This window comes from Ochotona princeps, chromosome 4 (genome assembly GCF_030435755.1).
Source record: "Ochotona princeps isolate mOchPri1 chromosome 4, mOchPri1.hap1, whole genome shotgun sequence".
NCBI lineage: Eukaryota > Metazoa > Chordata > Mammalia > Lagomorpha > Ochotonidae > Ochotona > Ochotona princeps.
The window spans coordinates 29,988,230-30,002,550 of NC_080835.1; the positions used below are offsets into that span (position 1 = coordinate 29,988,230).

At 40.2% G+C, this 14,321-nt stretch overlaps 1 pseudogene; it reads right to left on the minus strand.

The window, feature by feature from the left end:
* Window positions 1-11,254: 11,254 nt before the first annotated feature.
* Window positions 11,255-14,321, minus strand: part of LOC101516423 (SNW domain-containing protein 1-like) — a 120,825-nt pseudogene continuing 117,758 nt past the window's right edge.

Here is a 14,321-nt window from a genome sequence, read left to right on the forward strand (position 1 = left end):
GTTTTATGGAGGAGGTTTTAATGAAACCTGTCAATTTTGAGAAAGGTAAAGAGGACAGAAAGCTTATCATAACTTGCGAAATGTGCTTAGACATCACTTTCTTTCTTTTTTTTTTTTTTTTTCATTTGCCAGATTAAAATTGTACAATGATTGATGGTATGGGAATGAGCACAGATTCATCTCAGGAGGTCAGGAGTGAGGCTGACTTAACCTCACCATGTGCTGAACTCATGGCCCACCTCATCACATTATTAACTGAGAAGCAGAGAAGGGAGAAGGAAGGACAGAGAAGGGAGGGGAAGGGAAAGGATGAGATTTTGGTGAAATGAAATCAGTCATCAAAGGTAATTCGTTTGGAGAGAAGATAAACTGTAAAATTTGAACAAGTCAGCAGATTTCTATGTGCAGGATAAAACTAAAATCAAACTTTAAAAATCTCAGCTATTCTAGCATTTACTTTTTATGTGAAATTGAATATGTACTTTAATTTTCCACAAGCTTATGTTTGTTCATGTGTGTGTGTGTGAAATGAGTTCAGGTATCTACCTTAATGGGTGTTGTGGTGTTTAAAAAAATGAAAACAGACTTAACATACAATCAAATCTCACAAAAATGTGATCTTTGGTGTGAAAGTTGTGCCAAAATCTCTTGCATGAATCTTGGCTCTGAAATTTTAATTTAATTGGAGATGTATAATAATCACATGCCACAAGTTAAATAGAAATGAAGGTCAATTTCCTTTTTTCAAAAAAATATTTATTTATTTTTATTGGAAAGGCAGATATACAGAGAGGAGGAGAGACAGAGAGGAAGATCTTCCCTCTGATGGTTCACTCCCCACGTGACCAGAGTGGCCGGTGCTTCACTGATCCAACGCTAGGAGCCAGAAGCTCTTCCAGGTCTCCCATGCGGATGCAGGGTCCCAAGGCTTTGAGTTATCCTCGACTGCTTTCCCAGGCCACAAGCAGGGAGCTGGATTGAAAACAGGGCCATCGGGATTAGAACAGGTGACCATATGGGATCCTGGCACGTTCAAGGTGAGGACTTAAACCACTAGGCTCGGGCCGAAGGTCAGATTCCTTATGATAACATCCAGACCCCTGAACGTATCTCTCAATCTGTCTTTTGCTCATTTTTTGCCACTTCCCTCAACATGAACCAAATTTAAGCCATATGTAATTACTTCACAGAATCTGAACCAATGATGCTCCGAACACCTTTTTCCTGCCTTTATACCTGCTATGTCTATTTTCTTTAAATGTATTTATTTTTATTTTTACTGGAAAGTCAGATATACAGAGAGAAGGAGAGACAGAAAGGAAGATCTTCCATCAGTTGATTCACTCCCCAAGAGGCTGCAATGGCTGGAGCTACACCAATCTGAAGCCAGGAGCCTGGAGCCTCTTCTAGGTCTTCCACACAGGTGCAGGATCCCAAGGCTTGGGGCTGTACTTGTCTGCTTTCCCAGGTCACAAGCAGGGATCTGGATGGGAAGCGTGGCTGTCAGGATTAAAACCAGTGCCCTTATGAGATCCTGGTGTGTTCAAGTCAAGGACTTTAGCCGCTAGGCTATCGCACTGGGCTCTATACCAGCTATGTCTTAACATCACCTTTGTCTCTCCATTCTACCTGACTGAATCTTCAGGACACTTCTTCAAATCATCTTCAACTCTCTTCTCTGTCCTGGAGCACTTGTATTTATTTCTGTAGGGAACACTTTTCCTATTAATATTTATTATGCTTGTTCCACACCTTGATAATACACTGAAATACAAAGTTGGGCAATCATGACGTCTTTCAGGGGAATTTTTGGTTTTACTATTATTTCTCCTCAACAGACTCACTGTGTTTTTTTTTAATCTCCTTTTTCTTACTCCATAGGCAGAGCAGAAGATCTGAATATAATAAATTATAAATGTTGACAAAATAAAGAGGTGAGAGACATTGTACTACATAGAGAACCTAAATTAGAGATACTGCTGTGGCAGGAATTGGGGAATATTTATTATTATTGAAATAAATTGTAAGTTGGACCTGGAAGTTAGCTAAATAGAGGCACTCCTACAAGCCTCTGCTAATTTTGAGATGAGTGCTGATATATTTCTTTCTCACAAACAAGTACATGTGTCATATTTATGCTGTTTCATTTAATCCTCTATAGGGTACTGGAAAGGAGAAGTGCAGAAACCAAAGATTGCAAAAGAGATTTTATACACATCAAGCATTGCATTATGTCTTCATTCAATTTCAAAAGTGATTATGTTTTGCAACGTATTCACAATAAAGTCGACATTATTCCTGTATTTTTATGGATGAGGGAGGGTGAATAATAATTTAAAAAATTTAGTAGTTTCACACATGTAAATGATTGTGTTGCACTTTTGTTTTTATATGTACAACATGGGATTGCAGGCATTTTAACAAAAGTATTGTAAAGGACCGACCTCAGTATTTGAAACAGCAGATGTCTCCCTGTGGAGGAAGGGAGAGAGGGATGTCCTTCTGAGAGAAGGAGGTCTTTGATTTTCTTGCTGCTCAGATGATTTTTTTTTCATTCTGTGTGCATTTTTACAAGATATTTATTGAGCCCACAGGCAATGCAGGTCATCATGCCGGGATTTAGGCATGAGATGGGTCTCTGTCAAGTCTGCGTAGAGGAATTTAATGCAGGTGATTAAAATTTCTAAAAGAAAATGCTGGCAGATGCACATCCAGTCCCTAGTGTACATTCCACCACAACAATCTATTCCCAATTCATCCCATCCAACCCCCAAAGTAATTTTACACCAAAGACGTGACCTATTTTGAACCTGAGGGGTTGGTGCATTATTGTTATCCTGTGAGTCTCTGGGTGGAAAACAATGTTCTGTGGATTAGAGTTGTGTGAATCTCTTCTCAGGCAGGAGGAAAAATAATTATAATAATGACATCATCATCTCCTCTGACTCCAGGTTTCACTCTCACTCTCACTCTCAGTCTGGTTTTCACTGCTAGATAGAAGAAATAGAAGCATTCCCTTTTCTGCACATCCTGCCATATCTGGTGCTGAGTCATTTTATGTGTTCTCAGGAAATGCATTCCCTTCTTAAGGGAACTTAACTGGTGTCATTTGAGAAAGGGCTAAGCAATAAAGCTCCAAGAATTTGCAAGAGGAAAAGGCACCATGCTTTCTACTCCTGGGCTGGCATCAACAGCCCAGCCCTGGAAAAGTTGCTGCTCATGGATGTGTTGACTGTCACTATCTCACTTGTTCATAGTGCTGGTGTTGAATGAAATACATTGGGAAAAAATATAAAGCCAACCAACCGTCACATGGATAAATGGCAATGAAATCATGCTGGATGACTGGGTTGTGGGAACTGTGGTCACCACAAGGCAGCACTATCAATGGCCAAGGGCTTAGATGACTGATTTTTATGACAAAGTTTGCGACTGTAGATATATTTGATCATTGCATATAATTATGCACTTATAGAAAAGTCATTTGTCTACTGCTTTTTACTAAAAGCTACCATGTTTGATTATTAGGAGAACTAATGATTTTACATATTAGGGAGCTGAAATTCATGGACATTAAGAGTGCTGCTTGGGCCCGGAGGCGTGGCCTAGCGGCTAAAGTCCTCACCTTGAAAGCGCCAGGATCCCATATGGGCGCTGGTTCTAATCCCGGCAGCTCCACTTCCCATCCAGCTCCCTGCTTGTGGCCTGGGAAAGCAGTCGAGGACAGCCCAAAGCTTTGGGACTCTGCACCCGAGCGGGAGACCAGGAAGAGGTTCCTGGTCCCGGCTTCGGATCGGCGCGCACCGGCCCGTTGCGGCTCACTTGGGGAGTGAAACATTGGATGGAAGATCTTCCTCTCTGTCTCTCCTCCTCTCTGTATATCCGGCTTTCCAATAATAATAAAATCTTAAAAAAAAAAAAAGAGTGCTGCTCACAGTTACACAGTGGGGAAATCAAACTCTACCCTTTTCCTTTACATTGCATTGATACATTTTCAGTGAGCTGTCATGGCTGATGAGCAGTAATTGGTTATAGAAGGTTCTCAGAGTGAATTCTTAAAATAAAGGAGTTGTGTATTTAATACAACTGGTTGGGATTTAAGTAAAATCCAGAACCATGTAACAGAGACAAGCTGATCTAACCTAATTACAGGAGAGGACAAGCCTTTAGTAGCACAGTTTCCAAAATGAGGAATGATGGGTTTTACATGTGATCATGAGACAGCCATGCTCTTTGTTGTGTTTCTGAAACCATTTTGTTTTACATTAATGTTTACATTTTCAAATGATTCATGTCTATGCTGTATTAATTCTGTGTTTTTTTGTCTTTTAAATATCACTTTAAGAACTCTAGGTAATGGTGTTCTTTCCATAATAATTACTCTTGGCTGGCTCAGAAGTCTGTGGTTTTGGTTTTGAACCCTGTCACAGATTATTGGTTCAAGCTAGCTCATTTTCAGAGTGAATTATTTTAATGTATTTGACTCCAGAATTCCTGTGGGTGTAAAATTCCTGAAGTCTCCTCTTATTAGTTAAGGCAATGCCATCTGCTATAATGAGTAGAATTCAATATTTCTATGGCTGGTCTGGCACTAGGGTCCTGGACTGGTTGCACCCTTGGAATGCTACTGTGCTCGTCTGGTAGCAACAGCTCATGCCCTAACGGGTCCTAGGCAGGCAGCATGCCTGCATGCCATTAAATTAAACTTTTGTCTCATGGCTGTGGTATTTGGTATATTGAAATGGAAAGAGAATGAGTTCCACAGTCAAAATTTATAGGTATAATTTTCAGCTGTGGTCCTTCAGTTTCATAAGCTCACTAATGTACCTGAGCTTCAGTTCTTTTAAATTTACATCACAAGAGGTCCAGTGTGGGACCCTGCACAATAGCCTAGAGGCTTGGATCCTTGCCTTGCATGTGTCAGGATCCCATATGGTCACTGGTTCTAATCTTGGCAGCTCCACTTCTCATCCAGATCCCTGCCTGTGGCCTGGGAAAGCAGACAAGTACAGCCCCAAGCCTTGGGATCCTGCACCTGTGTGGAAGACCTGGAAGAGGGTCCAGGCTCCTGGCTTCAGATTGGTGTAGCTCCAGCCATTGCAGCCTCTTGGGGAGTGAATCAACTGATGGAAGATCTTCCTTTCTGTCTCTCCTTCTCTCTGTATATCTGACTTTCCAGTAAAAATAAAATAATCATAAGTAAATAAATCATTAAAAACATGGTAAAGCCTTTAAAATTAAAACTTATATAACAATATTTTTGTTGCAGAATTTTTGATAACAAGAAATAATGAAAAATTTAATTCATTGGAAAGTTTCCCTAAGACAAATAACTGAGTCGATGAATGGTAGTCATCATCGTAACGATATGGGCTAAAAAAATAATAGTTTAAAAAAAGAGTTGACTCTTCCCCGGGCAGTCTTCCAGCTAAGTGTGAATCACATGGGCCTATCCTTACATATTTTAAAAAGTTGTGCAGTTTATTTTCCTAATCTTTGGTGGAAATTGAGCCATATTTTGAGACTAATGATTGTCATAACTGGCAATTATTGAACATTTTTTACATGACAGGCATTGTTATAAATATTTCATTGTGTTATATGGTCCTGAAACTAACAGGAACATTGCTAGGGAACATTTTTTTCCATCTTTTACATTAGAACAAACTAGACGTATAATTATGCCTGTACATAATATTGCTAAATGCAGTCCGGCTGATGAGGTAGAATCAGGATTTCCCCAAGGAGGAAACTGATGCTTATGTTCATCTCTGCATTCCTTTCTCCCAGGAGTCATTTTGATGTGTGATTGATAGAGTGCTTCTGCTGCAAGAACTAACTTGCTTGCTGACGTCAGTTTGTTCTTTTCTGTGCAGACTTCCACTTACAACTTACGTTGTTTTTTATTTTATTTTATTTTATTTTTATTTATTATGTTGTTTTATTTTTGTTTTATGTGAGTTTAAAGGGAAATCATCTTTCTTCAATATCCATGAATAAAACTTCCTCTGGAGAAGGTGGAACACATTTCTGCCTCCTCTGTCCCATTTGCAGCAAGAAGCACCTGCAGTAAAAAGAATTGCTTTCTTTTTGCTGTCAGTCATGGATAAAATCATCTCTCTCCTTAATCATGCAATGAAACTGATCTCATAATGTTGTTTTTTTGGTGTGTGTGTGTTTTCTTTTTGGAAAGGCAGGTTTACAGAGAGAAGGGGAGAGGGAGAGAGGACGTTTCCTGCTCACTGGCTTTTCTTTCAATTGAACATGTAGCTCTCTTGTTCTCAGACGTTTTAAAGCCGCCATAGAACAAGAATTTATTCAGAGGACAGGACACTAGTAGCCTCTTATGAATACATGTGATTTTGGTCATTCCCAGTACTTTCTCTGAATATTAGCTTCAATCTGGCCTTCTTGGGTTGTTTCAAGAAATAAGTTTAGCAGAAGCACTTTTCAAAAAGATATATTTGTTTTTATTTGAAAGGAAAATTGGTAGGGGGAAGGAGAAACACAGAGAGAAATATCTTTCATCAATTGGTTTACTCCCCAAATGGCTGTGGTGGCCATTATGCCACCAGCAATCGGAGCTTCTTCTGGGTCTTCTTTGTGGGTACAGGAACTCAAGGATTTGAGCCATCCTCTGCTGCTTTTCAGGCCATAATAGGAGAACTAAATAGGAAATAGAGCACCTGGGACATGAACTGTTGCCTATGTGGAATGCCTGTGCTGCAAGGTGGAAGATCAACCTATGAGCTACAATGCCAGCCCCCATAATGATGCTCTTAATGAAAGGATTTCATTTAGTTATGTGTTCACTCAATAAAGGTGGGAGTGATTTGCATTGTCTGTTAAAGCAATTTTCCCTATGGAACTGTAGTGATTCTTAGCTAATATTCCAGCAAGCAGGGGGGTTAATGGTATCATAGTCCAACACGAAGAGTGATATCAGGTTGCCCAGATGTTTAAAATAACAAGGGGGAGAGTGAGTGTCTGGTACAGCAGTTAAGCTATGGCTGAAGGTGCCTGTGTTTCACATTAGAATGTCTAGATTTCAGCACTGACTCTACACAATTCCATCCTCCTGCTAACATCTACCCTGGGAAGCATCAGTTGATGGTTTAAATGTGTGGGTCCTTGTCATTTGTGTGGGGACTTGATTTGCGTTATAGGCTGCTGACTTTATTTTGACTCCTGGCTCAGATCTGGCTATTGCTGGCATTTGCATAGTGTTTATGGAGGATCTGTCTGTGTCTCTGATTCTGTCACTTTGCATTTCAAGAATAATGAAAGTAAACAAGTAAAAATATAAAAACTAAAAGTTCTGATGAGAAATTTTTGGTTTCCTTCTTTTAAAGATGTGTAAGGCCATTAAGCCACATTTTACTTTTATCAAACCTTTTTTTCTCAAACCCTATTTTTCTTAAAAAAAAAGCATGTGCGAACTCACCTTACCTGGAGGCAGAAGAAACTCATCATGAGCTACTCAATTAATGCCATTTTAGTTAACCCATAGTGTACTTGAAATTTATATTAAAAAAGAGTAAATATCTAAAACTATCGGCTTGGGAAGAAGAATTCATTCTAAATACCCATAACATTCTAGTTTTTTTCAAAAATCCTGAGATCCAGTTGTCTATTGCAGAAACACCCCTTTGGAATTTTGCACAGAGGATTTTCTGTCCTATTGTCTGAGAAATCAGTAGGGACAACATGGTCAAAGTCTCACGCTTTCTTCATATATTCATATCAAACATTTATTTTCCTATGGTTTTAAATCTTGACTTTTTACGATCCAGTACCTGTGACTTCCTTATAAGAATTTTTGTGTGTATTTCACAGGAAATTTAATGCTGTCAAAACATTCTCATTATGTTAGAGTTTACTATCATTCGAGATACTAGATGTTTGACATGCAAACATGGTAAAGAGTTTAATGAGAACTGAAAGTTTTGGATATTCTACTACTGGCAACACATTTGATTGGGTACTCCATTCATGCCATCTCATTTAACTTTACCAATTATATACAGAACTGAAATTCAGAATTCTCAACAAATCTAAGATTATTTAACCTAGTTAAAATGATGGGGAAAATGAAATACTACATTAGTTTATGTGTCTGAATTCCAGTATCAAATTGTAGGAATGTCTCTAGGAACTTCAGAAAAAAAAATTTTTTTTCTGGGGTGTTGTGCCAAAGTAATATTTAATTGAATTTTGGGAGTTATATGAAAAATAGAGGATACATGTGTTTCTGACTTTTGAAACACTGCAATGAAAATGTTTGCAAGATTGGTAGGAGAATGTGAGCGGGTGTAGTAAGTGACACTAAAGCACCTACCCATTCATGAATAGTTTTGCAGTTCAGGCATCTAAGTTTCTCTGCCTCCTTGCTTGAAGATTTTTGCCAGGATTGGGGAACTCTGCATTGCTACAGGCAGGCAGCCAAAACCTGGAAGCATAGAGAGTTACCAAGCATAAGGAGAACTCTCAAGCAATGGGAAATGACTGTGGGATTACATTAGGGCCTTAATCTAAGGAAGGAGAAATACTTAGGTAGCTATTAGAGTAACTCAGCAGTGTTCCAGTAGAATTGCTGATATGTTACCATATCAGAATTGTCTGATATGTCAATGCACACTTACTTGTCTTCTTGTGTTCCTGGTCTTCTTTCCCTACTTCCTAGAATCGGCTCCTCAATCAATTACCTTCAGCTAAGTCCATATGTTAGGATCTGCTCTTTGCATGGGTGGGGCCAATCAGTTTAAGTAGATAAGGTAGGTGCACGACCTTATATGCATACAGAATTGGACACTAGCTTGGAGGAGATGGGAAGTCTCTAGGGATTTTGAAGATGAAAACAACAGATTTATCAGGGTGGAAATTGCTGTACTGGAGATTAAGCTGTGACATTGTTTTCTTATATAAGCCCTGTTTTGAGTCTCAGATGCTCCACTTTGTATCCAGCTTCCTGCTAAAGTGCCTAAGAGAGAAGTGGAAGATAGTCCAAGTATTTGGGTCCCTCTCACCCATGTGGGAGATCAGATGAAATTCCTGCCTCTTGTTGCCTGGCTCAGTTCTGGGTACTATGCCAATTGAAGGAGGAGCTACAAATGGAAGATGTCTGTCTCTCCCTCTCTTTGTAACTCTGATATTTAAATAAATTATTATTATGTGATTTAGAAGGATGATCTTGTCAAATAGGTTTATATTAAATCGGAAAAGTTGACCAGGGAGGTTGGTCGGGTAATTATTGCAATGCTTGAGATGACTTCAGTTTGGATCATTGTAGGAATAGTAATTTCTATGTAGCCTGTGAAACCAATAAGAAATATGTACTTACATTAGGCAAATACAAATAGGGTGCAATGAAGGATCAAGTGAAGCCATGAAAGATAGTATGCTAAGCCAGGTGAAATCAGAGGAGCTTATGCCACTGGATGTCCAAGAAAAGGTAGAGAAAGGATTGGCAGAGACCCAAGGAGAGAATATTACAGGTAGTGCCCTGCGAGAAGTGACCTTTAGGAAGATGGAATCATTCCAAACACCCAGGAAGGAGGAAGTGACAGCGACAAATGTTCAGACATTTCTGTGTTTCCTTTAGCATGATCCTGGAGCTCCCTACTGGCCAAAGAGAAACGGTACATGTTGGGGTAGTGCACGCCAGTCAGCCACGTGGGGATCCAGGACTGGGAAACAAGAAAGATTTGGTCACTACTTTGTTTTGAGTGCCTGTTGTGTAATAATTCCTATTTTAATCATATAACTTAAAGAATTTCAATTAGTCCTCACAATGATCTTGCCAGATACACATTATTATTGGATTTCATAAAAGTTATAATAACCTAAGTTATAAAGTGGAAATTTTGCACCAGACTTAATTGTCAAAGCTCATCTTTTCAAGTATCTATTCATTTATTTTTTGTCTAAATGTTTTTATTTGAAATGAATATAGCAGCACTGGGCAAAACTTTACTTTCCCTGCTTCAAAATGACCACAGTAAGGACAAAATTCAATTGGCAGGTTAGTTCCAATATGTGAACTCACTGTGGTTGGAGTAAATTTATTTCTAAGCAGTTATTATATGAATATTAACCCCAAACTACTAGCATCACATAAAAGGAAGTGGGGGAGTAACCTTAAGTAGGTGTTACATAAAAACTGCACTAAAACAGCAGGGCTACCGAGACCAGAGTGAAGATAAAACCAGAGTTTTACTGGGGTCTGTTCCCGGACGAGGTTCAATGGTTTGAAAGGTAGTGGACCTGGTAAGTCATGCTAACCTAGCTTAAGCGGTGGCAATGACAGGGCTTGAGGTAAAGTTCTGTGTTTGGTCAGCTGCATGTGAATGAGTCCAGCCAGCTATTCTCCAAAGGAACTTTTGGGGGACTTTCTGTCTGCCCTCAGCCCCCCTGGCCACCCCCCCACCCCGGGCTAACAGCAGGGTAACATGTTCTCTGTGTTATAGCTTTCACACACAGTTAAGTTCTTACACAGCTGATTCCCACAGCCAAATCCTTTTTCCAGGACTAGTTTATCACAAATCAAAATACCAAATGCAGTGAGGTACCTAGGAAGTTCTTTATTCCAGCCAGGTAGGGGAAAGGGGAGGTGGAGGACGAAAGACACAAACAGGAAAAGAGCATGTGGAGGTTCATTTTATACTGTTTAGGTGAACTTGTAAGGGAGGGGTGTGTGTGTGTGTGTGTGTGTGTGTGTGTGTGTGTTTATGTGTGTGTAATTGGTTGGGAGGGGCTGTGGACAGACACCAAATGATTGGTGGCTGAGATTGTCAGAGCCACAGGTGATTGGTAGGTGGGCAGGGTTTAGGGGAAGGCACTGTGAGCGATTGGTGGGTAAAGCTCTCAGGTAGGAAGCTGTGAGGTTACTGCCCATTGGTAGGCAACCTGAACAGGTGAATTTTGCTGGCTGTGAGAAGAAGAAGGAAATGACGTTGGGTCCAAGATGACAGAGTCTCACCAGTCTCCGGAAGGATAATCAAGCCACTCCTCATCCTGTGAGTGCTAAAAGATGGGAGATGCAGAACCAGAGCCGACTCTTAAAAAAAAAAAAAAAAAAAAAAAACTAATTCAAAATAGAATTTTCAATTCCCCACGTCTCTTGTAGTAGAAAGTTAACACAGGAATCTGGCACACCAATTTGGTTTCACCTTGATCATTTATAAAGTGTTGCCCATACTACTTGCATCATTAGGGTTATGGATAACAGTTCATTTTCGTTGAGGAGAGGTGGCCTTTACTCCTTTCTCATCTTTGTGCTTTCATGTTCATGCTCCTTGGGGTGGCTGCTATTAAAGGTCTTCTGGAGCCACCATACATACTGCTTGGCTTCTTTCAAAAATTTGTCCAAACCAAACAGGTCTTCCTCAAACTGAACTGGTCCTTTCCGGCCTCTCTGCCTATTGTCTGGACCAGAAAACTCCTTGTCGGGAGTTTGGTCTTTATTCTGGCTTCTGGATCATCACCATACATGTCGTCCAGATTTTTACTTGGCCTGTAAAACACTCCAGGGTATATCTTTACCTCCCCTCCAGGCTTGATTATAAGCATTGTAAATTTCATCCTCTCCAACTGCAAATCCACTGTCCGTACCCTTGGACTGGTTGAAAAACCTTTGGTCATCCTGGCGTTCATTGGAAGTATGAGACCAGACACACTAACAGCAATGCCTTCATTGAGACCCTGATTTTCATTTCTCTGTAGTTTTGAGCTCCTCTCAGGAGCAGGCCTGGAGAGATTCTGCTGGTGCTGCCCCTCCTCTCATCTGTCATGCTGGATTTCATCCCATTCATGTGCCTCCCCAGGTCTTCATCCATAGGGGTTTTGATCCCTGCTCTCTCCTCCCTAGTTTTCCAGGACATTTCTGTTAATTGTTCTTCATGTTTCTCCTTTTCTTTTTGTGCCATCTTCCTCTCAACTTGGGCATGTATCTGTACAACTTCTCAAGCCTTCTGATTGGCAATGTAGACAGCTTCAGCCATTTTTCCCAAAATTTTCATGTATGTGTCTAATAAATGTAGCCCTCTCCCTACAGCTGCAAGACATTTTTCCAATAGAATTATCTAAGCTTTTATGTTTTTCCAGTTGGAAATACAGGAAAGAATCTTTTACTCTTATTCTTTTACAATCGTCTTGGCTATGAGAATGCACAACAGGAGCAGGAGGAGAAGATGATCCATGGAGAATTTTCTTATTAACCTTGAACCCTGGAGCCTCCATCGGATCTTTCTGCATTTCTACCATCTGAATCACCCTCTGTTTGGCTTTAGAATTGAAAGCTACATCTTGTTGGGCCTGGCGGCGTGGCCTAGCGGCTAAAGTCCTCACCTTGAACGCCCCGGGATCCCATATGGGCGCCAGTTCTAATCCCAGCAGCTCCACTTCCCATCCAGCTCCCTGCTTGTGGCCTGGGAAAGCAGTTGAGGACGGCCCAAAGCTTTGGGACCCTGCACCCACGTGGGAGACCCAGAAGAGGTTCCTGGTTCCTGGCATCGGATCGGCGCAGCACAGGCCCATTGCGGCTCACTTGGGGAGTGAAACATCGGATGGAAGATCTTCCTCTCTGTCTCTCCTCCTCTCTGTATATCCGGCTTTCCAATAATAATAAAAAAGAGTTAGGTCTCAGTGGGGGTGTTAGAGTTATGAATGTCATAATTAGACCAAACCCTGATGAGAAAACAACTTGAGACTGATTCTGTAAAAAAAGAAAAAGAAAACTACACCTTGAGGAGATGGTGTGTTTCTGAGAATGGACAGTTTATAAGCTGCTCAAATTGGTGAGGCTGCAGCAACCTTTTGTGAGATGGGCTTTTCCAAGGTTACTCTTTTATCTCTTTAATTGTTTCTTCATCACGTCTTTGCAGGTCTGGATTGTCAGCATTCATAACCTCCTCTGGGACTATGTCACGATATTTGCTATAAATGAATTTATTTGTTGACTGTCTTTGTTGAGCAATCACATTGCTTTTAGTTTTTCCTTCAGGATCTGCCTAAATGACTAGTACATTGGACATTTTTTCTTGTGTCCCATATCCTGTGGATACTGAGCCACACTGATCTCTGAAAGAATACCTATACCTCCCAAATCCTCTGTGAGCCTCGTGTCCACCTTTCTGGTATCCATAAAGAGAGGCTTCCCTGGAGATGACAGCAGTGGAGTTGGCCTGCGTTTCTGGGAACTTGCCTGTTCAGCCTCAAGTTGCTTCTGAGAGAGCTGAGTAGGTGCAGGTAAAAAGCTGGTGAGTGCCAGCCAGATTCTTTTGCTTCTTCTCTTTTTCAAGTATTTAATCTACTACCCATTTTTTTCTATTAAGATACTAATTATAACTTGCAACTTATTAGCTAACTATGGTAAAGATTGCTATCCTTTGTACAGAGGCGAAAATATTAAGAGATTTTGAAGTAAATGGTCCAAAGAAACACTGATAACTACATGGTAGGACTACTTTACAAACATTGGTAATGCTAAAGGATTTTTAAAAATAATTTTTGTGTCTAATAGAGTAGCTGTTTTTTTTTTTTTTTGTTATGTCACCAATTAAAAAACAGCAACAATAACTAACTTACATAACTACCCACACTCCCAAACATTCCTAAATAGTATCTACCATAGAGGTAGCTTCAGAATAGAAATGTCTGAGATAGAAGATCAGAATGTGCCCAGCATACCTGTTCAGGGAGATGTGAAGATCTACTCCTTCATTGTACCACCAGTTGGTGATATAATTGGCAAAAATCTTCTTTAAGTCTAAACTTAGGAAGTTTTGATAGAAAATAAAGGGAACATATTTTATTTCAATAATATCTGTGATTTAAGAAAATGATGTCCCTACAATACCCAGAAAAGGATGAGAATAACATAAGGACGAGATAAGAGATTAAATAAAAATAGTAGAGTCCCCGTGTTGGACTACCTTTTGTTACCTTAACTAAAATACCTCAGAGGAACTCCTTGAAAAGGCTTATTTCAGCTTACAGTTTGGAGGATCAGGCTACTCTAGAATTTGCATTTGTGGAGGCTGGTCATGCTTGGTGTAAAGCAGTGATCACAAGGTGAGCCAAGAAGTGTAGAGAGAGGGAACTCCTAGGCAGGACATGAACTCAAATACTCAGACTTCTCCAGAGAGCCATCCCCTAATAAGGCTATCCCCTAATAGTCTAAGAGCTTCCCATTGGCTCAATCTCCTAAGTACTGCTCATGATCAGCCTTCACCCTTAACATTAAAGCATCAAAGTCCAAACATCTGCAAGAGTTTTGGGCAGTGTTCTGTTCTACCTTTACCAGACACTCAGTTTCTTAAACT